Consider the following 22,333-nt stretch of genomic DNA (forward strand, 5'->3'; position numbering starts at 1 on the left):
CGTTGCTGCTAATGCTAGTTTAACAGGTTTACACGCATTTATGTTTTTACTTTGTTCCGTTATGAGGCGCCAGGGAGCGCTGCGCGCGGCACAGCTGTTTTTAAAGGAGGCATATTTGAACGCTCAGTACAGTTGCTGCGCAAAAATTTCGTCCCACAAGGGCGTTCTCTTGGGACGAAAAGCGACGTAAACGGTACGCTGTTGCCCGGCAGTTATATATAAGACGGCTGTGACGTGAGTGCGATATTTTGATCGATTTTCTAACGCCATGTCATTGTTCGGCCACTCTCGCTTGTGCAGTGAATTAAACCCGTTTTTCAAAACGCATGTGTGCGCGTTTTGCGCACGATCAGATTACGTACTTATATTGTCACGAAGCCAAGGATGACGCAGTTGTCTTGAAGGAAAAACAAGTTTATTATGGCGAACTTGTGCTCCCCTAACAACTCAAAAGAATACAGAGGCGGCGAAGCAGCGGTCAACAGAGTGACTTGTGCAGACGAGTGTCGTCGAATCGAATGCCGCGGCGTCTGCTCTGCACGCTTTTATCTTTCGGCGCAAATGTTTCTCGAACCGTCCATTGAAATACAGAACATTGTAGATCAGAGAAGATTATTCTGGGCTAGTGCCGTTAGGGCGAAACAGTCTGCTTATCTGAATGAGATAGCCCGTGCGGCATAAAAATAAAGAATGGAAGACGCGCTTCGCGGACACAGATAACAGAGCCAGGCGTGGCCGGGCGATAAAAACAAACAATAAATAAACAAACCCATACATGGTTCGCGGTAATATCACGGCAAGCTCGTTTTAATTTTTTTTAATGAAAGCAGGGGTGCAAGTGCAACGTCAATGAAAGAGAGTACTGACCTCCAGACTTTAGCGACCCGAGGATACGTTTCCTGCCTAGCTTTGTTTCATGAGCTATATTAATATGCTATTCTGCGTGACGAACTGCTCTAACAGCCTAAGCCTGTATCACGTCAAATCGACCACGCCCACAAATTTGGTGCTTAAGCATGCAACTTGAAGTAGTTTGCTCAGTTTTTTTCTTAAAACATCCCGAGAATCAAACCGCCTTCCCGCAGGTATTGTTTCCATCCACAATAATCACTTGTTTCTACAAGCATAGGTACAACTCAGTGACTGTGCAATGAGGTGCAATTTTTGTAATTGAGCACCTGCAATGTATTCTTACGTTAGCATATTTTGTAATTCCATTTTCCTATTTAATGCCTCTACCCTTCAGGGTTAAATAAGTAAAGTATACCGCAATACGCTTCGTTAACTAAGATAGAGACGAAATTTTCAACCCCTTATTGTTTTTTGGCCGTTAAGCTCATAATGAACACATTTTCAGGCACACTGGAGCTGGAGAGCTGCTGGTTGTGGAAGGCCCTGAACAAACAACCAGTACTGTGGGCCTCAACAAGAATAGATGCCAACTATGAGCACTTTAACAAGCTGGAGTAGAGAAAGCAGTTTTGGCATTGCATCACAAACATCAATGTGCCCTTTATTTTTGCAATGAAGTTACGTTGGTTTCTGTGCACTTTAAATAAGGCTGTGTACTACAGAAATGCTATAGTTGATTTTGTCACGATTATTTTTTCCCAGTGTTGGTTACTCTTGGACGGTGCTGCTGCATGCAGGGGAAAAGGAAACAGTTCAACATAACTTGCAACACCCTGATTTATTGAGGAAAAATTCAATACGCCTTTGTAGATGCTGCTGTTGGCTTATCATAATTATTTTTTACAAGCAGGTGTCCTTCATGAAAGAAAAAATCGCAATATCACTTTAAAAATCTAAGCAAGCAGTCATCAAAGCACTGAGTGCTAGAATACATGCAATGGTGGGGTAAATGAAACTTTTGTGACCATTTTTCCACTTATCATGAGAATGTCAGAGTAAACCATGACAGTGAACTCTTTGTTAAGAGACAGCCTCCAATATTTTAAGCATGTTTACTTTTTGTATCAACAGTGGAGATGCATACTGGCATATCGTGTTCTCTTAAGTAAAATGATCTGTCAGAGATTTCCAAACAAAGTCACCGTGCAATGGTTGTGCTATGTCATAATATAACTCTTGACTGGATTGAACTAATTGTGTCCAGAAGATTCCGCAGTATACTGATTATTTTTTTTTGTTTGTGGTACATGCATCATCATTCTTTGCTTCACAGCAGAATGACGGTTACAGTGTAATAAACAGAATTTTCTCAAGAGAATCTTGACCGGTCTCTATACCCACAACAAGGCCTCACGACCCATCAAAACAGTAGTCACGGCCTATCCCAGATCAAGCAACACCGTGTCAAGACATAGTATATAGTGGTCGAAAGCAAAGCAACTTTCTCTGTTGTCCTCACACAACCATGTCAAACACAAAACGACAAGAAGCTTCTCTACAGGAAACAATGTCGCGTCAGGGCAAAGTATATGCTACATGAAACAACAACAAAACAATTTTCTCCCGACAAAACAAACACCGCACACCACACACAATCAGAAACGAAAGTTAAAAATGACATGTTTAGTGCCACAAAGCTGTCTGAAGATGCGTTGGTTGCCCTGTCCTTTAGGAGCTTCTTGCTCCTGTCGGGGGCAGGCACCTCATCAGCCGCATCGTCTGTATCACTGCCCTCGTCCCTTGGTGCTGCTGCAGCTATTGTCGTCAGTCGTTCCAACAGGCAGCCACACAACACACACTGACAATGTTGGCTGCCAGAAGAGGCCTATGAAGAAAAGCTGGTGCTACTGCAGGCAAGGAAAACAGCTCTTGAGAACTGCAATGCTGCACTTCACGACAGAGCACATCGAAGCATGTGCGGCATTGTACTTTTCTTCAGGTGTCTGGGGCCTGGACGACGAGCAGGGGGTGTCATGAGCCACGACTCGAGCAGGTGGCCACCGTCAACCCCAGAACTCGCCAGGCTTTACACGTCACGGGCAAAAGTGAACAGCCAGTCACACAAAGGCACTGTAGTCGGCAGTCACGGTCAGGGCCTTCATACTGGCGTCGCACACCTGAAAGAAATACATAACACAAATATGTACTAAAGCATTAAACAAGTACACAGTTTGAAAAAAGGAAAAGGTAATAAACAAGAGCAAGAATATAAAGAATTGGGTTACTTGGAACTGATTCACTCCGCAACTGCATGCAACGACAAACGACATCGCCGTGTTGTATGTGCCTTTTTTTTAATCGTCGCTGTTTCGCGTAGCAGGGGAATTAGAGCATGCAGGCGACCTGAGAGGAAAATTGGTTACTTACAACTATAGATAAGGGCCCTCCCACCCATCTATGCGGTACAACTGCGAAATACAACCCCTCCCCTCCCCACCCCGCATTTCGAAATCGATAAACCCTTAAAACGAGCCGACAAGCTGAACTTGTCACCTGTTCACTATGTGTCAAGCAGGGGGAAACATCTCAGCCGAAGTGACAAGGCGCCGAAGCAGTTGACACACGATGGGGGCGGGGCGAGGGCGATATACGTTACGCATATATTACACGGTTCTTTATGAAGTCAGTTAGACGACCAACACAATACACCTGTTTATCTTTCTTTATAAGCTTTTTTTCTTTCAAGACGCCACCCTATTCGATACCTCTGAACGTGTTCATTTTAGCTACATTTATTGACATACCTTTTCGATATCATTTCACTTAAGCGAACATAGGCCGGAGAGTTAAAAGATTATTTACATATGCATGCATCTGCTAAGTTTTTTTTTTTTTTTGACACACTATTTGATCATGCACAATTGCGAAATTTATGGGAGATCACTGCCACCACACCACACCGCTCAAAACAAACGCATTTCAGTGACTGCTTTTCAGACATCGCGCTCCTTTTCCCTTCGATGCAAAACAATTTTTTGCTTCCGTAACAAACGTAGCCAGAAACAAGTAGTACTTACACCGTGCTTACGTCGCCGGGGTATCCAAAACCCTCGTGTGTCGGAGCTCCGTCAGTGCCGACACCACAGTGTGAACGCTGCGACTGGCGTCGGGGTGCGACAGTGTTTCATGGTGGCAGAAAACGCTTTGCAAACTGTCAGTTGCGAAGAGGGACACAGCACGCACAGCACCTTCGTATCTGTTGACACTTCGCTGCACCTCGATGGCCGATAAGGGCTTCCAATTTCAGCGCCTTGGCAACGGCGTGAATGCTGCGGCTGACCGACGGCTGCGTCATGCCAAGAGTATCACCGCTACCGACAATCTGTTGAAAGCTGCCGGTAGCGAAGAGCCTCAGAGCGCACATCACGTTCGCTTCCGTAGATAGCCCCGTCGCACCTCGAGGCCTAACGTGCTCGTTAAGTGCGTCGCACAGCATCCGCGCCGGGCCCTTGTTGACACGGAAACGGCGCTGAAAGTCGCCGTCACTCAGTCGACGCTCAGGCACGGGATCCTCCTCCAGCAGCTCCAACAAAAGTGCGAACACAGGCGGCATATACGCAGCCATCGTACAATCCGATGCGCTCTTAACCGCGCCGGATTTCACCCGCCGGTCGCGGGAGAACGAGCTGGAGCCTTTGGCTACGTGACGTCACCAAAAAATAGCCAAAGTATAGCCGCTTGACGTAGGCCGGCTGACGTTTTCCGCTCCGAGCCAATCGTGAGAGCCCACTTTCTCCTCTCTCTAAACAACCGCGTCGGAAGGGCGCCGGAAATCGTTCCGGCGCGCGTCGGATGACCAGCAGAATACGGCCCCAGGTGCTTTGCCCCCTTTCATTTCTTTCAAAGCCTTCCTTACTTCTTTGGTTGTTACTGGTGGGATGTCTATCTCCTCTGAACTACTGTCTCGTTCGGCATTATCCGGTATGTCCCGGCTACTGTACAGATCCCTATAGATCTCCTAGGCCACTGTGACTATTTTATCCCTATTTGTGATGACATTGCCTTGCTTATCCTTATGTGCATACATGTGATTTTTCCCCACGCCAAGACGTGTCTTCACTGCTTTCAGGTTACCTCCATTCTTTACAGCGTATTCGATCCTCTCCATATTATACTTCCGTATGTCAGCTGTCTTACGCTTATTGATTAACTTCGAGAGCTCGGCTAGTTCTATTCTGTCAGCTGCGGTAGAGATTCTCATGGTTTGCCGTTTCCTGATTAGATCTTTCGTCTCCTGTGAAAGTTTACCAGTATCCTGTCTAGCTATAGTGCCCCCTACTTCTACTGCACACTCCGTGATAATGCGTGTAAGGTTGTCGCTGGCTTCCTGTGTCGTAGGCTCGGCTTCCTCGTTAAGGGCGGAATATCGGTTCTGCAGCGCGATCCTGAATTCTTCTACTTTACGTCTTACTGTTAGCTCATTTATCGGCTTCTTTCGTACTACCTTGTTGCAGTCCCTCCTCAAATCTAGCCTAATTCGAGATCTTACCATGCGGTGGTCACTACACCTTACCCTTCCGAGCACTTCCACATCCTGCACGACGCCAGGGTTATCGCGTAATATGAAGTCGATTTCATTTTTGTGCTCCCCATTCGGGCTCCTCCAGGTCCACTTCCGACTCTCCCGTTTACAGAAGAAGGTATTCATTATGCGTAGGTTATTCCGTTCTGCAAACTCAACTAGTAGGTTCCCCCTGCTATTTCTACAGCCCAGACCATATTTCCCAACTGCCTTATCTCCAGCCTGATTCTTGCCTACTTTAGCATTGAAGTCCCCCATAACACCCGCCGCGGTGGCTCAGTGGCTAAGGCGTTGCGCTGCTGAGCACGAGGTCGCGGGTTCGATTCCCGGCCGCGGCGGCCGCTTTTCTGATGGAGGCGAAAAGCAAAAACGCCCGTGTGTACGAGATTTCGGCGCACGTTAAAGATCCCCCAGGTGGTCAAAATTAATCCGGAGCCCTCCACTACGGCGCGCCTCATCACCTGCGTTGCGTCGGCGCGTTAAACCCTACAATCAATCAATCAGGTCCCCCATAACTAGGGTATGTTACGCTCCACATGTCACCACATGTTACGCTCGCTTTATTGTCGACGTATTCACGTTAACTGTGCCACGTCAAGTTGTAATACGCTTGTTTACCCGGAAGCCATCACTAGGCATGTGTGTAGCCAAAACGGTAGCTTTTTTCTAGATGTGTCAAAGGAATGTGACAATGTTTCCACAGCCATGCAGCGCTGAGTTTTAAAGCAAAACTTTCTACCTCTACCTGCCAATGGTTCTTTCGCGGCGTGAGGGACAAGAAACTCCCAACGCGGCTGGGGATGGGGTGGGCGCTCTTCACTCACGGAGCGCAGTGTAGATGGCGCGGCGATAAGGTGCTATTACCCAAGTTCCCCTCACGGAGGTCACTGCTCACAACGGAGGGCGCGTCGGTGGGGCGGCTTTGTCGTTGGTTTTAGCGACAGTTGTTTTAAGCCTCTTTTGGCGCTTCTTCACGCCCATTGCGTGCTTTCTTCGCCCGGCATAACTTTTTCTACAGTACCTGCTGTGTAACCCGGACCCGATAGAATTAAGTGGGCGTAGGGCAAAGATACCTCAAGGAACGTTTTTCAGGGCGGGAAAACAAAATAAAGAGACCACATACACGCATATGGCCTCTAGAGAAACGCTCCCTTTAGCCCACTGCTTGAAGAATGAGACGCCGTTTCCTAAATTGGTGAATACCAATTTGGTTGTGCATTAAGAGGTATTAAAAATGCGAAAGGAGCAACTGGATCTGATAAATAGCGATTATAAAAGTTCTCTCAGCTTTCTTCCTTTTCTCAAACTTACTAAACTATAGTTTAAAAAATCGGTATAGAGTGGAATCACTAAGCTCACATGCCGAATTGTTTCGGTGTCTGCGCTTGTGTCGCACGGTGGTGTAGCCCCATGCTAGCACATCAGGATGGCTAGGTTCCGCTGTCTCACCCTTCGAAAGACGCTCCTCTCCTTTTCTCTTACCGCCGACGCACGGCCGGGCTACAGCGGCGGCGTCCGCTGCTCTAGCCCGGCCGTGCCCGACGCAGCTGCATTCGGGACGCCACTCCACTAATTCCAGGTAAAGCTGTCAGAATCTCTGGTTTCACTCTTTGTAGAGCCACGTGTGTCAATTCAAGTGACGTCGCACGGGCAATAGTTGTGAGTGTCGTTTAAAGCTTCCCTTTCAAACCACCTTCACAGCATGGATTGTAGCCATTTTTTTTGCTACCCGTAAATGAAAGTCTGAGTGCGGCCCGCCGGGGCGTGTTCAGTAACTTGGGTCGTCTCGCACTGACGGCGACCTGGCGGTACGTTGCCAGGAAAATAACCGCCAAGACGCTGGGATCGTCGCTCGCGTTACCCAAACAACACTCCTTGCGCCGGGAAAATGACTCGCCCGTCTGGACGACCAACAATGGTAAAGAGTGCAGGGCCTTTACTTGAGCGTGGAAGGTTTGCAGCTACGGCGCGGCGTCAGTGGAAGCGAGGCGTCGACCTCTGCCGGGTTCTATGAAAGGGGCGGCTGACTTGACAGGCCCCCTCGGTCAGAGAAGATTGATTCGAAGTCAGTTGGGCTGTATGGACCCTGAACTGCTGTAGGCTGTGGTGTGAGCGAAGCGTCAGCATGCTTCCGGAGTCGTACAACGCGTGGGCAAGCGAAAGCTTTTCATGCCCGGGTGATCGAATGCGGAGTGCCTGTCTGATCAAATGCGGAGTGCCTCACAAGGGGGAGTGCCTGTCTGACTGATTGGCGGAGTCATCAGGGAAACGCTCAAACTGCTGGGCCAGAAATATAACACAATTTCAAGTCCCTTTAAGATTTTATCCTGTGGCCAATCACCTTTATTCAGACAATTATATTGATTTTTTTGTGCTACATCCCTGAATTACGTATTTTTGAGCTGCATGGATAGCGTTATTCAGCTGGAACGTTTTCCCGATTCTTGAATTCTTGTTTCTGTTGGTTTTTGAGGACTTATCTGTAGTTTTTCCCTTGGGTTTGCGTGGGTGGTGTTAAGCTACACATTTCTTTATCTTAGTAGTTGCTTTTTATATTTTTGATGTTTCGACTGTTGCAAATTTGTTTATTCTCTTCTTCGAATAATCTTGCCACATTTTTGCTGTTAGCAGAATAAAATGTTTTACACCAGCTATTAGGCATTTTGGGAAAGCGCAAGACGCTACACTATTCGTGCTGTGTGGTTTCCTGCAAAAAAATGCCTCCGCAATAAAATTACCTTTATTCCCGTACGAGTGCTTGCGATGGGCTTCATGTTCCCACAGTATAAGCGTCCGTGCTCTTGCATGTCTTTTAACCGAGCAATTTATTCTTGGTCGGTTTATTCGTGTCATTTTAATCATAAATACGTTACAACAAATGTGCTTACCTGGGTGAGCCTCAACCTTATAATGGCTCTCAGAAGAGCAACAACGATGACGTGAGAGGATGAGCGCTCTTTTGGCATGCCTGAACCACTCGCAATTCAATAACGTTTAACCCTCCAAAACCGTAACTTTCTTCTTCATTTTTTGTTGAATATTTGGTCAGCCAAGAACTCGCCGAGATTCCGGCGTAACTGGTGATTTTGCCGAGCGAAACCAAATCGCGTCGTAGCAGGAACGCATTGGGCACGTTCACATTGCAAACAACGTCACTAACTCGCACTATGGCTTTCCCATGTGGTTACTTAGAGGGGCCATGCCGACAAAATACAAGTCTATTTAACTGGAAAGATTTTGTGTTTTATCGTGCCCCCAGCGTTTGTACGGCAGCAAACGATGCCGTACTCACTGCGAAATAATTGAATTTTGGTTAAAATTATTATTATACCGCAAAATTGTGTGTTTAAGTGACGTATGCCATGAAGTCATGAGGGCGGGTATTCGAACGACCTTCCAGTGCGTCACTAGGCTCAGCAGCCTTGCTTACCGTCAGTCCTTCCCCGTGGCACTACCATACTCATCCACGTTGTCATCCACGGTATTTATTTTTGAAATTTTTTGGCGAAGTGATTGTACAGTGGCGTAACTACTAAGGCCGCTGTGCAACGCCACCCCGTTACAAAGGGGAAGCCGCTAAGCATCACCATCATCACCTACCGTTGTCCGCCGTCCGCAAATACGTTGTCCATATTTGCACCTGGCTTGTTTTTTTACTGCAGAAAGTAATCGCTTCGGGAAACATTGGGTGGGCTTGACAAACAGGGACACGTAAGACCACGTCGCTTATGCCAATCGGCCAGTGTCGTGTAAGACAACTCCAAAGCGGCGGGCTGCTGTGCAGCCAAAAAAGTATAGTGCGCCCAGTACCAACAGAAGTGCGCATCGGTACTTCTATGTTTCGGTGTATTTTCGTAACTTCCATTGTTTACCCCACCATTCGTACTGCAATAAAAAGAATATGCTTTACATCTAAGCGCAAATAGCTCCTTCAGCAAGCCCATAAGCTGCACCGCTGTCATAGCCATCATAGATGTCATATGACAGCCGGGCATAATACATCATAGTTTATTTTGCGGGAAATGGGCTGGTGGGTCTCATGGCCCTTCCATTTTTCCTAATCATATTGCTTATTCGAGCGAAGTGTGCGTTAAAATTGGCGTCAGTACCATTTTAACGAGGCAAACAATCGGTTGAACCAAACTTCTGTTCTGTCTGCATGGCCCCTCTAAGTGTTACCACGCTACCCGATTTGCAGGATTAATTTTTATGATCGGCAGAAACGTCGAAAAGTTTTGTCTACTTAAGAATGCCTCACCTCGCACTAATTTCGCGACTTCAGCGTCGTGTTTTATACTCAGTAGCTGTCCTGGGCAGTTTCAAATTTCAACTAAGAACACTTGCATACGCGCTGACACTTTCCGGCTGGATGGTACTAGTTTTCTTTTTCACGGCAGCTGCGCCCCTCGAAGGTACACTCGTTGGTGTGAAGTAAGCACGTCTAAATCGTAGAATTCTTTCTCAAGTATCTGGACTTCGAAGGCTTGATATAACTTTCATCAGCGCAGTTCGAGTTACATTTCATTATCCCCCCGATAGTTCTCGCGCTTGCGTAATACTTTTTTCTGCAAAATGATTAGTCGAGCATAGTTAAAAGCTGCTGTATCACCCCATACTAAAATTCCATAGCTCAGCTTGGAGTAAAACAGTGAATAATACAAGCTTTGCTTTAACCATGTCCGCAACACACTGTATATTTTATACACGCAACCAATTGCTTTAGATAAATCGGTTTTCAGTTTATTCACATGTGTATTCCACGATAGGTTATCGGTAAAACATACTCCTAAAAATTAGTGTTCTGTAACTTCTTTTAGTGCGTTACCGTTAAATACGAGTTTAACATTAGTTTTATCTTGTTTACTTATTGTATTAAAGATAACATACTTAGTTTCGTTTGTATTCAAGTTAAATGTACCCGATTTTCGTTCAACCATTGAGATAGTTTCAGCAGGTGAGCATTCACGTATTGTTCCAGGGTTTTATTCGTTTCCGCTGTGAAAAAAATGCATTGGGGTCGTCGGCGTACATAAGTAATTAATTACAAACGTAGTCAACATGCGCATTTAGTACTTATATTTAGCCACCACAACAAACTGCAGCTAAATACTACTGCTCCACACCCATCAAGCAAACGCCATGACAAGACAACGACCTCGGGATTGCTGACTCGTAGCAACTCCCTACAGGGGCAAGAACAGATCTTTGTTAGTAGGACTTATGAAAACGCAGCCTGCACGCCAGACGCAGAACGTAAATGGTGCGATGCGGTCACGTCCTCTACATAGGCACCCGCGTACACCTTCTGAAGGGCACAAGTAGTGACGGACGCTTTCCATTTAATATAACACTGCACAAGCTTCGGCAAGGGTGAAGCTGGCTTACTCAAGCAACGGCAAGCCCCAGCTCACCTAAATGACAATCTCCAGTTTGTGGCTCAGGGAACTCCGACGTACGTTACGCGCTGAAACGCGGTTTCTTTAGAGCAGTCTGCGGCGAGCTGCCACCCAACTATCATCTGCTTACAACCCTCCCTCTCCCCGTTGCGCTACCAAGCATACTCATTAAATAAAGTTTCCCATTCAAACAATAAGATAACTTCATGACGTGCACGAAATTATTTTCTCTTTCTTTCCACCTGGACATTTTTTCCGCCCTGCACTGACGTCATTCAAACCGTATCGTGGCAATAGGTTGCAGAAATAAACGCGGTCGATACCGCTTTGAGGAAATCTCTAGAAAGGAGAAGCAGAAGCATAAATACGTATCTCCTCTGGCGAGAAATCATGAAGTGCCGCTCTGTCCTGGCGATAACTACAGTTTACGCATTGATTCCAGGTACGAAGGAAAAATGGAAGCATTTGTCATTATTTTTACGGGCTGCTCTTAGGCAGTTGAGGATGTGTGAAAGCAGCAGCACAGACGCTTTGAAGAAAAACAGGCAGAAGGCGACGGGAAAAAAAGGATGGATTCACAGAAAGCAAGCGCTAACGAACTACTGAACGTAGTTTATTGTGGACCGAAAATATGGGTACGAAGGAAAAATGGAAGCATTTGTCATTATTTTTACGGGCTGCTCTCACTTAGGCAGTTGAGGATGTGTGAAAGCAGCAGCACAGACGCTTTGAAGAAAAACAGGCAGAAGGCGACGGGAAAAAAAGGATGGATTCACAGAAAGCAAGCGCTAACGAACTACTGAATGTAGTTTAGTATAGATAGCTTATTGTCACTAAAAACATTGGCGCACCGCAATAACACGTCAAGCTCTGGGTGTCGACATAACGTCAACTAGTCACGACGAGTACTCAATCTTGACCTCGAGAAATGACCTCGATGGCTTCATTACGCAGACGTTTGTTTTGGTGATTATCACAAGTTTATAAATTTGAAGCTCTATTTCGGTTGAATAAGGCGTGAAAATTACATGATCCTTTGAGAGTTGAATGCAGCCACAGAATTCCCTGCGTTTAAACGTGATACCTGTTAACGAGCTGACAATACACAAGTGCTCTGTAAGCGATAATTAAGGCGTAGGCACATGTGTCCAATGTACATTCGGCTGCACGAACACGAAAATCTGTGAAACGGCGTTGTCCACGCAGTCGACGTAGCGTGTAAAAAGTTTCTTTACGTACTAGCGTCTTCAGACTTTAATAGTTGACACGCTAAGCGGATCAGTTTCTCTCAAAAAAAAAAAAAGAACACAAGCCGTATTGCCACCTTTGTAACAAACATCATCAACGCATGGCTTCCGCCTTGAATGTGCGATATGAGAGCTGTTTCTCATTGTTCTGGTTTATGGGGAAGGAAAAGGAAAGGAAGTGCACTGGGGATTTTTGAGCTCTTCAGGGAGCTCACCTGCATAGAAAGCCGTGTGAGGGAAGGGAAGTAGGGGGAGTAGGGGGATAAGGTAGAGAGAGAGAGAGAGACAGAGAAAGACCCATAGAGAGGATAAAAAATAAGAGTTAGCGCTGTCAACCCGGGCACATCAGTTAGTCACTACAGTGCGGGCTACAACCGCTGAGCGAGGCCGGTCGTCTTCAGGGAATGGAACAGATGGGCGAATAATTCCAGATGGGTTGCCGCACGCCCCTTCGGGAACAGAATGCCCTCCATGCCAGCGCTGGGAAAGCCTCTACGTTGGAACGCTCGGTGGAGCTCTGTTCTTGGCCCCGCGTGGAGGGAGCAGAAGCAGAGTAGGTACTCGAGCGTCTATAGTTCCGAACATTCCGTACATGCAGGGGAGTCCTTGCACCCGTGTCGGTGCAGGCGCTCCTCCACATTCGAGCAGTCAAGTCGCATGCGGAAATGCAGGCAGTGGGCGTCCCTGCTGATGCGTGCAGGCAGCTGCCACTGCACCAGGCCACTCACAACCCGAGATTCGGGGTGCATCGTCTGCACCATGCGGGACAGGAGGGTGCGGGCCTCTTCGAAGGCGTTGACGTCCACGGGAACCCTGGGTGCCCTCCTGGGGGGCCTCCCTGGCTCGGGAATCGGCGTCCTCGTTGCCTCGGATGCCACTTGCAGCCAGTGGAGGCGCAGGTCACAGCCTCCGGAGGCCACCGTGTGGAGCTTGGCTGCAAGGGAGCACTCCGGGTAGCCGCTGCTGTTGGTGGGCTGATCGGCTGCGTGTAGCCGCAGCAGGGCAGGCCTGGAGTCCGCGAGTGTGACCGCCCCGGGGTGGCCCTGGGGCCACCTCTCCAGCAGTTCCTCCTGCTAGGGACACTCCTCCGGGACTCTCCGGGAAATTTCTCTTAATAACATTGTGCATAAAGCCAACAGGAAGTCTATCGGATACGAGACAGTCTTTAAAAGATGTAATTGAACATGAAATCTGGTCTCCGCATAATGTGAACAAAACCTGTTGAGAGCATGGCAACTTTTCCACAAACTTAGTGTGCGCTGAAACGAATAAAGAAAGGCCCTTCTCATGCTCCCAGCGGTGCGCTGCTTTCCAGAGAACTACATAAAGTATAAAGGTCTCAGCTGACCACCCGTAGGCAAGTTCATAGCCAAGGTGAATGCATCGAGGAGGGACACAAGCACACCAAGAAATCGCCTGAAGACATTCGTTGATTGTCTTGTTCGAAATCTTGTTCTCTGGTTGCCTTTTCCGAAACCTCGAAATCTTCAACAAACCGTAACAACTTATCAGACGGCACTTCCGAAATTCCTGCCCACGCCTGGAACGAACCAGGAAATCGCGCAACACCACAATAGGCCACAATTAAGCATTAGTGGTGATACTTAGCTGTGGGGTGTGAAGTTATTTGAGTTTCTGTTAAGTCGAAACCTAGTTTTTTCAGTTGACTACCAAGCCATCGTCCCCGTGGCTGTGGAAAAAAGATAGTTCTGAACATTGGTGTTATTGACATTGATAAAGATAGTTCTGCAAGCTCTCCGGCATTCCCAACTACGTAAGCGTTCCTATAGATCAAAAATGTTTGAAATCTTTTTTGTTTCCCAAATTCGACTGTAAAAAAGGAAGCATGCATATAATTTTCTTTTAATAAGAGCATGAACAGGATGACTGTCCAAATAGCACGATCAAAGGATCCGCTAGGCTTATCAGCATGAAACAGGGGAAGGCAGACGGAGAGAAAAAAGGGACCACACACACTCACGTCATTCCGAGTGCTTCTACTCCGCCGAAGTGGGAGACACCGTAGCCAGTTACACGTACGTACTCAATGAAGTAGCATTTGCTTGTACGCGGGAACTTGAAGGGGGAAAGTCGGACGAAGTAACATCAAGTGCAACGGAACGACTGAAAGAAGGGGCTCTAAAGAAAGACCGTGGCGACATTATTTGCGTAATGCTTATGCTTTCAACACGACGAGGAATGCTGCTGTCTAGGGCAGTGCGGAAAGAATACATTGAAGTTCACCACTCAACCCGGTACAACTTTGCCACTTCATTGTGCTCGTCCCTGCTATCGGGGAGAAGCAACTACGGGGCACAGGCTTCATCAAGCCAAAGATATCTTCTTGCCGTTTTCCTCAGCATAACTATTATGTTAGTATAAACATGATTTTGACTTTGAAAACAAATCTACTCTCAGGACTCCTGCTCTATCGAGCGACTGATACTCGTTCTACAGAATGGTATACGTGGCGGTGATCCTTTGAGAACGTCAACAAGCGCGTTCCCTGCACGAAGTTCGCAAGCCATTCGGCAGGGGAAAGATATTGGATACCAGTTGTCCGCTGGGAACGTGCGTTCACTCTGTTCTTTAGTGGCGAGGTAGGTAACGTAAAAGCCAAGCACGCCACGTCGCTTCGTGTGCTGCTACAGGCTTTCTCCTGTTCCAGCTCTTCAAGGTCTGGGCCTTGCATTTCTTGTCACGCGCTTGCAGGCTTCCGATCATGGCCACGTCTTGTTCGATACGATATGCACCTACCAGACATGCTGAACGGAATAAGTCCCTGCACGTACGCAATACCGAATGGGAGGTGTATAGTGCGCCTGGATGCAATATCTCGAAAGAGAAGCCCAGGGGAAGGCTCTTTTATTTGGCTACAAGCAAGTCGTCCCAGCTTCACTTTATTTGCGTAAAAAATGTAAATGCACGCTCAGACGAACTTAAGTATCTTATTGCATAATTCTGGCAGTGGCCACTGCTGCGACGTCAGCAGGGGAGCTTTCACTTTATTTTTTGTCACCCAGGATTTATTACTGTTTTGCGAACACTAAGACATCAATACCCTCTGTGTCCAATCAGCTTTTTGGGCATCCCTGTCTCACCTATAAGCTGTAAGTAAATTTTCATATCAAAAATGCGTCCAGACATATTTCCCCCAGGTTCCATGCGCGTCTCCAGAATTTCCCATTGTATCTGTACGGAGGGAAATAGATCTAACAGCAGGAATAGTCATATGGCCAATCTATCAATTCTTGGCTTTAAAAGAATTTAAACACGACCAGCTTTTTTTTCTGATTCGTGCAACAGTGAGTTTTTCATGCCATACTGAATATTCGGCATATCATGAAGCCACCCGAAACGTTAAAAAAAACGGTAGCACGGAAAACGCATTGATAGTCAAACCGATCATAGAATATTCTATGTAGATTATTCTATGTTTAGAATAAGATTGTAAACAAGCCGAAAGGTACGCACGCACGTGCACACTTACGCGCAAATACGCATGTACGTTAACTCACACATACACACACTCTCATGCCTCAGCACTCATTTTAATGTACCCTTCTGAGTACTTGTACAAATGATTTTCGGGTGGATAAACAATCCTACAGTTGAGCCAATCAAACAGAAAAACGCATTCGACGATTGAAATTTCGCTTTAGCTAGGATCCACTCAGGCAAGCTCGCCACGGAATCTTCAATGTAGTCGCAGCACGCGCCACAGTGATATTCCTCTCACACGTACACCCAACACTATTCTTCTCCGCCGCGCTCCGTAACAAGAAATTGAATTGGACCACATAAAGCAATAGAGCGCACTATAAACCAGCAACGAGTATATTTACGGCTTGCGGAAGAACACTCGCTTCACTGCAAGTGTTTCCACGAACATTCAACAGGGTGGCCCCCGCTAAAAGGGCTACAAGCGGCGGGAGGGTAGGGCCAGTGCCCCGAAATCCCGAAAAGATGCGGCTCCTTGAACTCCAAGCGTGCCCTCCAGCCAATCGATACAGCTGCGCCGCAGAAATTGAGGGTGTGAGTGAATGGACGTGAAGGGAGATTCGAGCGGGACTTCAGAGGAAACGAGAACGAGAAGTCGCACAGAGAGGCGCAGTTTTCAGGCCACTTCCGTCCTCGTTCCAACTTCCGTCCTTGTTCCAAGATGCGTTTCAACTTCAGACTCCACTCACCTAAATCCTCGCCACCCGATGACAACAGGCGGGACCGACTGACTGAGTGCCTTTGTCGGGGCCAGTGTGAGCGCGACAGCTGAGCCTCATTACGGCGTGCTGGTGAGTTGAGTGAAGTCGGAGCGCAATAATCTAAAACGCTCTACAATAGGACTCTCAGCGATGACACTCAATATCGACGCCTTCCGCTAATTTAGATCTACTGCTGGGTCCGTTCGTTTGTGAGCTGAGAAAAAAAGACGGTTGGAAAGCACGAAGCACGGAGAAGAGGAAAACATAAGGACGGGCATTAGGATTGCAACTCTTCTCTATTCGTATGCCTTCCCGTCATAACTTTTTTCATAAACGACACTCACAGGCTGATAGAACTTTGTTCTGTCCCCCACGCTTCAGTTGAATTGTTAAACTAAATGGCTCTATACTGATAATGAAGCCTAACGGCTGTTAGATACTTCGGCACGCATGCTAGGAACGCACTTTATGCCCCATTCGGGTACGACGAGCATGCTGGTTAGTCCAGAAATTTGGAAAGTGCAGTGAAGACAATGCATAAATTCCTGTTGCGAGACTTCTACAACTTTGATGAATGTGTTCGCAAACAAGGTCTATTATTAAGGCAAAGGTTTTCAGATGATCCCGCAGAGGAAATGACGCCCGCCTTTGCTTCTATCATTCCCTCAGAACAGCGCTCTGATTTATGGGTAATCTCCATGTATTATACCATCAGGCCGATGGTTTCCGTCGTTTCAGCCGATTCTCTAATCGTCTAAACTTCTCAATAAATGGTGGCGATCCTTTGAAGGATTAAATAATGAATATATTGTACTGTGCACACAGACCTATCATCGTGCAGTCGGTCCTGCTCTCTGATGGGATCGTTTGTGTGGTTGTCAACAGGTTACATAAACTTACCCCACTGTGAGGCTCTAAGGAACACTTCCCACCCAAACTGTCACCGGCAGTATTCTCGTAAATAAAATTGAATGGCGACTTCTCTACAACAGCACTCGCACGCACAAGTCTCTCCAAACCAACCTCTCGACATCCGGGATGCCAGAAGTTGGACTATAAAGGTAGGTAGGTAGAACAAGGTAGAACAAGTCGCTCTCAGAAGCTGCAGTGAATGCAATCCACTAAAAAATGAGACATTACGTCAGCGTGGTAGCTTCGTGAGAGAACTGAGATTTTGTTCTGGGGTATCGCATTGATGAAACTGTTGCCGTACGGCTTAGTTCAGAGAAAAGCGGGGCTTTTGCACAAACTGGCCACTACAAACTTATCGCGTCTATAATAGTAGCTTAAGCGTGAAATGGGGTCACCCAAGCAAGGCGCGGCCTCTGTGGTGATGGAAAGGTACGGTTACGAAGGGGCAACAAAATTGTTGTCAGAATAGTTGTGTGTGTCCATTTCCAAGCTCTGAAGGCAATATACAGACACGCGCAAAAAATGGCGTAATATTACTGCAATGTAAAGTGCTTGTTCACCGTTGGTGTTATGTTTAAAATTTGGCCTCCTCCGCAATGAGTTATCATAAATTGTGATTTTAACTGTCATAATTCATCATATAACAGCCAAAGCTGTAACAGCTTTTTTGCAGTTCTGCTGCTTTCACCAAAGTATCCGTGTAAGCTACTGATTGCGATTTTACGGTAGACCTACTGCAGGCTGCTGATGGTAGTGGCATGACGGGTGGAATATATAACATATTCCTTATGAAAGAGCTAGAGCTGTAAACGGTACGTATGCAATAGAGGTGAAATTGGAGTCACCATATAGAAGGTAATATTGTTTCTAGATGTGGTTGTTATCCGTAACAATGTCAACCACCCGTGGGATTGCAAGAGAAATAACGGCGAGAAGCACGAACGAGCGACAGCGTTTCGAATTCGGAGCCATGAACTCGATATATAAATAGCCGACATTTTCGTGTAAAAGTGAGGGCCGTAAAACGTGAAATATAAAACAAAACATTTACAACCACGCAAACAAAATTTGCGCTGAAAAATCAGGTATGGTGGGCTCTCTGGTGTTCGCCGTCAATAGGCTACCTATGCTGTCAACGAGACTTCCGTGCACATGTAAAACAAAAGGGATGAGGGCGGAGCAAAGAGGTCACCCGTCGCCGTAAGGCGAAATGACCTACGCAAAGAAGGTAACAGTGATGATGATGATAATGCTGCTGATGATGACGCCCTCAATGAATATATTGTTGTTCATTAGCAAGATTCGAAGGCATAGCCGTACAACACCTAGTGCGAATATGGACGGTCCCCGATTGGGAAAGGTCAAAGTTTGTGGTGCCACTATTTCTGTCAAATCCAAAAAAAAAGGCCCATCTCCCCGGGACGGGGACTCGAGTAAATGCGTCGCATAGGGGGTGGGTGTATTGCGTTAACGTTTAGTGTTTGGAGAGTTGGTGGTAGTGAATGCGTTGTATCAGCAGCTTCTTGACGTAGTTTGAATGAGTCAAGGATATAAGGCGCGTTCGTAGCCTTTCATTCTGTGTCGGTTTTGTGGCGCAGTGGGAAGAGCACCATGTACCCGCGTTCCGCCCACAGGTAGTGAATGCGTTGTACCAGCTTCTTCTTGACGTAGTTTGAATGAGTCAAGGATATAAGGCGCGTTCGTAGCCTTCCATTCTGTGTCGGCTTTGTGGCGCAGTGGGTAGAGTACCATGTGCCTTGCGTTCCGCCCGCGGGGTCGTGGGATCGAAACCAGGCGCCGGTAAGTATTATTTTTTTTATATAATGTAAGGGGAGGGCTTCGGACTTGTTGTTGAGAGCTAGGAGGGTAGCGTGATGCGAAAGAGGAGGAGTGGGGGAGAGGGCGCACCTGGAACGGCTGTAGCGAACGCCGAGGCACGCCGACAACGCCGGGTGGCATCGTGAGTTAAAGCAATGCTCTGCATTTAGAACATTTTTAAAGCTCTAGGGCAGAAGTAGGAAGTGGCGAACCTCTAAAACCTTTTTATTTTCGTATAAAACGTCTCTGAACCACATAACTTTTAGGGGCGCGCTATGCTGCAGTGCAAAGATTAATAAAGCGTCCTCGCTCTCTATCGTTTTACAGTCCACTGAACAATCGGCGCTGAGAGTCCCGTCGGCTGCGCCCGGAAGGGCGAAATACAGCCAGGAAAAGACAATGCATAACGCAGCGTGATAGCATGGCGGAACGGCACTGCCTCTATCGGCTGCCCGCCGAGGATGCAGCATCGACCGTGCCGCCAGAACGTTTCATGCATTCCCTCGTATAAGGCAATGGGGCGTACCCCGTTTGTTTGCGCGCACACCAGATCATTCGGTATGCCCTTTGAATAAATTGGTGCCGGGACAGCGTTGGCCTATAGCCGAATCAGTGAGGAGGTCCCCTTCCCCAATTTCGGTGAACTATTGCACGCCTGCACACACCGAAGGCGAAGTGCTTTCGCTAGGGTGCTTACGGCGCTTCGTGTTGAAGGGTTGAAATCTATGACAGGCAGTTCATTCTCTGAAATCGTTGGCTCAGAGACCACCGGTGTTTCAAGCGATAGATTTAAAGGGATTCGGCAAGTCTTCCGAGAAACACTTTCACTCTTTCTTTCGCTCCGGGAAGCACTGTGAGATCTATAGGTATCGCCAGCATGGAGCGGCACAGCGTGATTTGCTCTTCACAGCGGGTACACCTTCTGGTTCTGCTTTGATTTTCTCGGTTTCTTTTTTTTTATTCTTTAGAGAGAGAGAGAGAGAGAGAGAGAGAGAGAGAGAGAGAGAGAGAGAGAGAGAGAGAGAGAACGTTCTCATATGTACAGCACTGCACCCGTAACGCGCAAAAATCGACGAGGCCGGTGCTGGGGCCCCATATCCAGCGCTTGAGATGTGCGGGTCTGCCAGGATTGAGCCCTGTGCTCCGGAGGTGTTGCGTTCGGGCGTCTCTATGGCTTAGGCAAGTCCACAGCAAGTCTCCTACGCCAGCTTCTGACGCAGGGAGCACACAGAAAGGGCAAGTATCCGCAAAGGGCGTGTGATATCGGGCAGGCCAAGCGTGGTTAACTGCTGGAGATAACGCCACCCGACCCGAAGTCTCCGCAGCACGACCTCCTCCCAACGAGCGAACCCACTGGGGAGGTCAGTTCCACGCGTTGGAAGGAAAGCACGCGTGCAACGACGGAGGATTTTCTTTTCCACTAGCAGTTCTTCTGTGGTAGGTAATAGAAGAAAAGGTAGTGGCCATGGGAGGTCCCTGTGCAGGCATGATTCGCCGCTGTGTGGGCAGTAAGCATTTTCCTGGCGAATCAACAGAACGCGGACAGGGATGGATAAGTCTCTATGATCTCGTAAATGCGTGCGCCCAGGCTTGTACAAGGCGCAGTGCGACGCAAATACCGAATCGCTGCCGTTAGTCAGTATAAAGGTCCAGCTCGTACGCAGTAGTCGAAGTCGATGGAAGCGCCCGCAGGCCATCCCGAATGGCAGTAAGTTCTGCGGAAGTTGCTATCGAATGCGTTCATTGCTGCAAGGAAAGCCGGTCAATAGTCGCTACACCGCTTTAACCGCGTAATTTCAGCTGTCTGAGAACGCCAAGACCAGGAAAGAGAGAAAAACTTTTTGAGCAAGTTTCAGTGATCTGAGGGGCATGTGGGGATCCGCGGCCACAAGTGGCAGCGGTGTAACCGCTGTGATCTGCCTTTCAAACAAGAAGAGCCGTGCCTAGTGCCGCCAGCGCCTTGCCGCCTAGCCGCCTATTACCGACGCAAGGCATCTATAATCACCTCTTCCACCCCAGCGGAATGAAAAATCAGGGCGTGTCTGATCTTCTGACGTCACCCGCCACCAGGATACTACAAAACCCCCAGCGACGCATCAACCCTTCGGGATTCACGGCCACTAGTGGCAGCTGTGTTCTGCTTTGTCCTGCCTTAGTAGCTAGGATGTTTCCACTTACCGCGAAAGATTTTTCAGTGGCTCATGCCCCCCCCCCCCCTTTGTTCCCATAGGTGTCGACGAGTGCACCTATCGGTTGCGCATCGGCAGGTTTCTTACTTGTCGTTCGCTACAGTGCCTCTCTCAGAGCCTTTTTGCCACTGTAATGAATTCAATCAGCGTTTTCGGTCCGTGGTCCTCGACACTACTGCTGTCCGCGTGCTTGGCATTGCTCCTGCTTTATGCAGGGGACCTTGAATCCAAAGATCAAGGGCATTCTGACTTTGTTAACGAACTGCCACGAAGAAATGGCGACTAATTTGAACGAAATCAAACAGAAAATCAACAGCATTGAGGCCCGTTTGACTGACATCGAAAAAACCGTGAACAATGTGTCAGAATTCCAAAAACATTTTGACGTAGCGGCTGATTCTGTGCAGGAAATTAATGCTAACGTTTGTAAAACACATGAAGGTCTTGCGGATGTCGTTGTTGATATGAAAAAGCGTGTGAGGTGTAATAACCTTATCGTTAGAGGCCTTCCTGAAAAAGAAAATCAAGGCTACGCAGAATCGGAACGTGTCGTCGAAGATTTTTTTTCAAACCACCTTGAAATCGCAGCTGGATACATTGAGAGAACCCATAGACTAGGAAAACCCCGGCCTGACTTTCATCATCCCATTATTGTTAAATTTCTTAACTTTAAATCAAAATTGGAATCCCTGAGTAACACCTGAAAGTTAAAAAACCATGATTCGCACAAAGTCTGGCTAGAGGAAGATTTTTCACCCAAAGTATACGCCTCGAGCTTCGCGATCGCTGCGCCGCCTGCCGCCGCTTCTCCGCGGCGTTGACGGGATTTGCGCTGCGTGACTGATAGGGGCTCGCGCAGTGTTTTGGTCCTATTTCGCTTCTTTTCGCCTTTCCGCGCGCTAAAAAAACTTGTTATGGTGACGACAATAGGCAAAGAGTACGTTTAGGTCACTTAAAAAGCAGCTGCGTCTTCGTAGAGTACGCGATCGCCTGCAAGAGCTACCCGGGGACGCGGTTCTGCGCGCTTCGTCGTCGCTCTTCCGGGCGTCGGCGACGGCAGCAACATATCACCCATGTCACCTCCAAAACATCAGGCACAAATGAATTCTACTGACGCTTCGTTTAGACCTGATAC

At 47.6% G+C, this 22,333-nt stretch overlaps 1 long non-coding RNA gene across 1 annotated transcript; it reads right to left on the reverse strand.

Annotated features, from left to right (window-relative positions):
• Nucleotides 1-1,731: 1,731 nt before the first annotated feature.
• On the reverse strand, nt 1,732-4,533 carry LOC144169240 (uncharacterized). Its single transcript, XR_013322398.1, has 2 exons — nt 3,930-4,533; nt 1,732-3,029 (listed from the first exon to the last, which is right to left on the reverse strand). It is a non-coding gene; the product is annotated as an uncharacterized LOC144169240 (long non-coding RNA).
• Nucleotides 4,534-22,333: the final 17,800 nt, after the last annotated feature.

Source organism: Haemaphysalis longicornis, unplaced genomic scaffold, assembly GCF_048455015.1.
Source record: "Haemaphysalis longicornis isolate Haplotype H1 unplaced genomic scaffold, Haemaphysalis longicornis Haplotype H1 scaffold_2, whole genome shotgun sequence".
NCBI classification, from domain to species: domain Eukaryota; kingdom Metazoa; phylum Arthropoda; class Arachnida; order Ixodida; family Ixodidae; genus Haemaphysalis; species Haemaphysalis longicornis.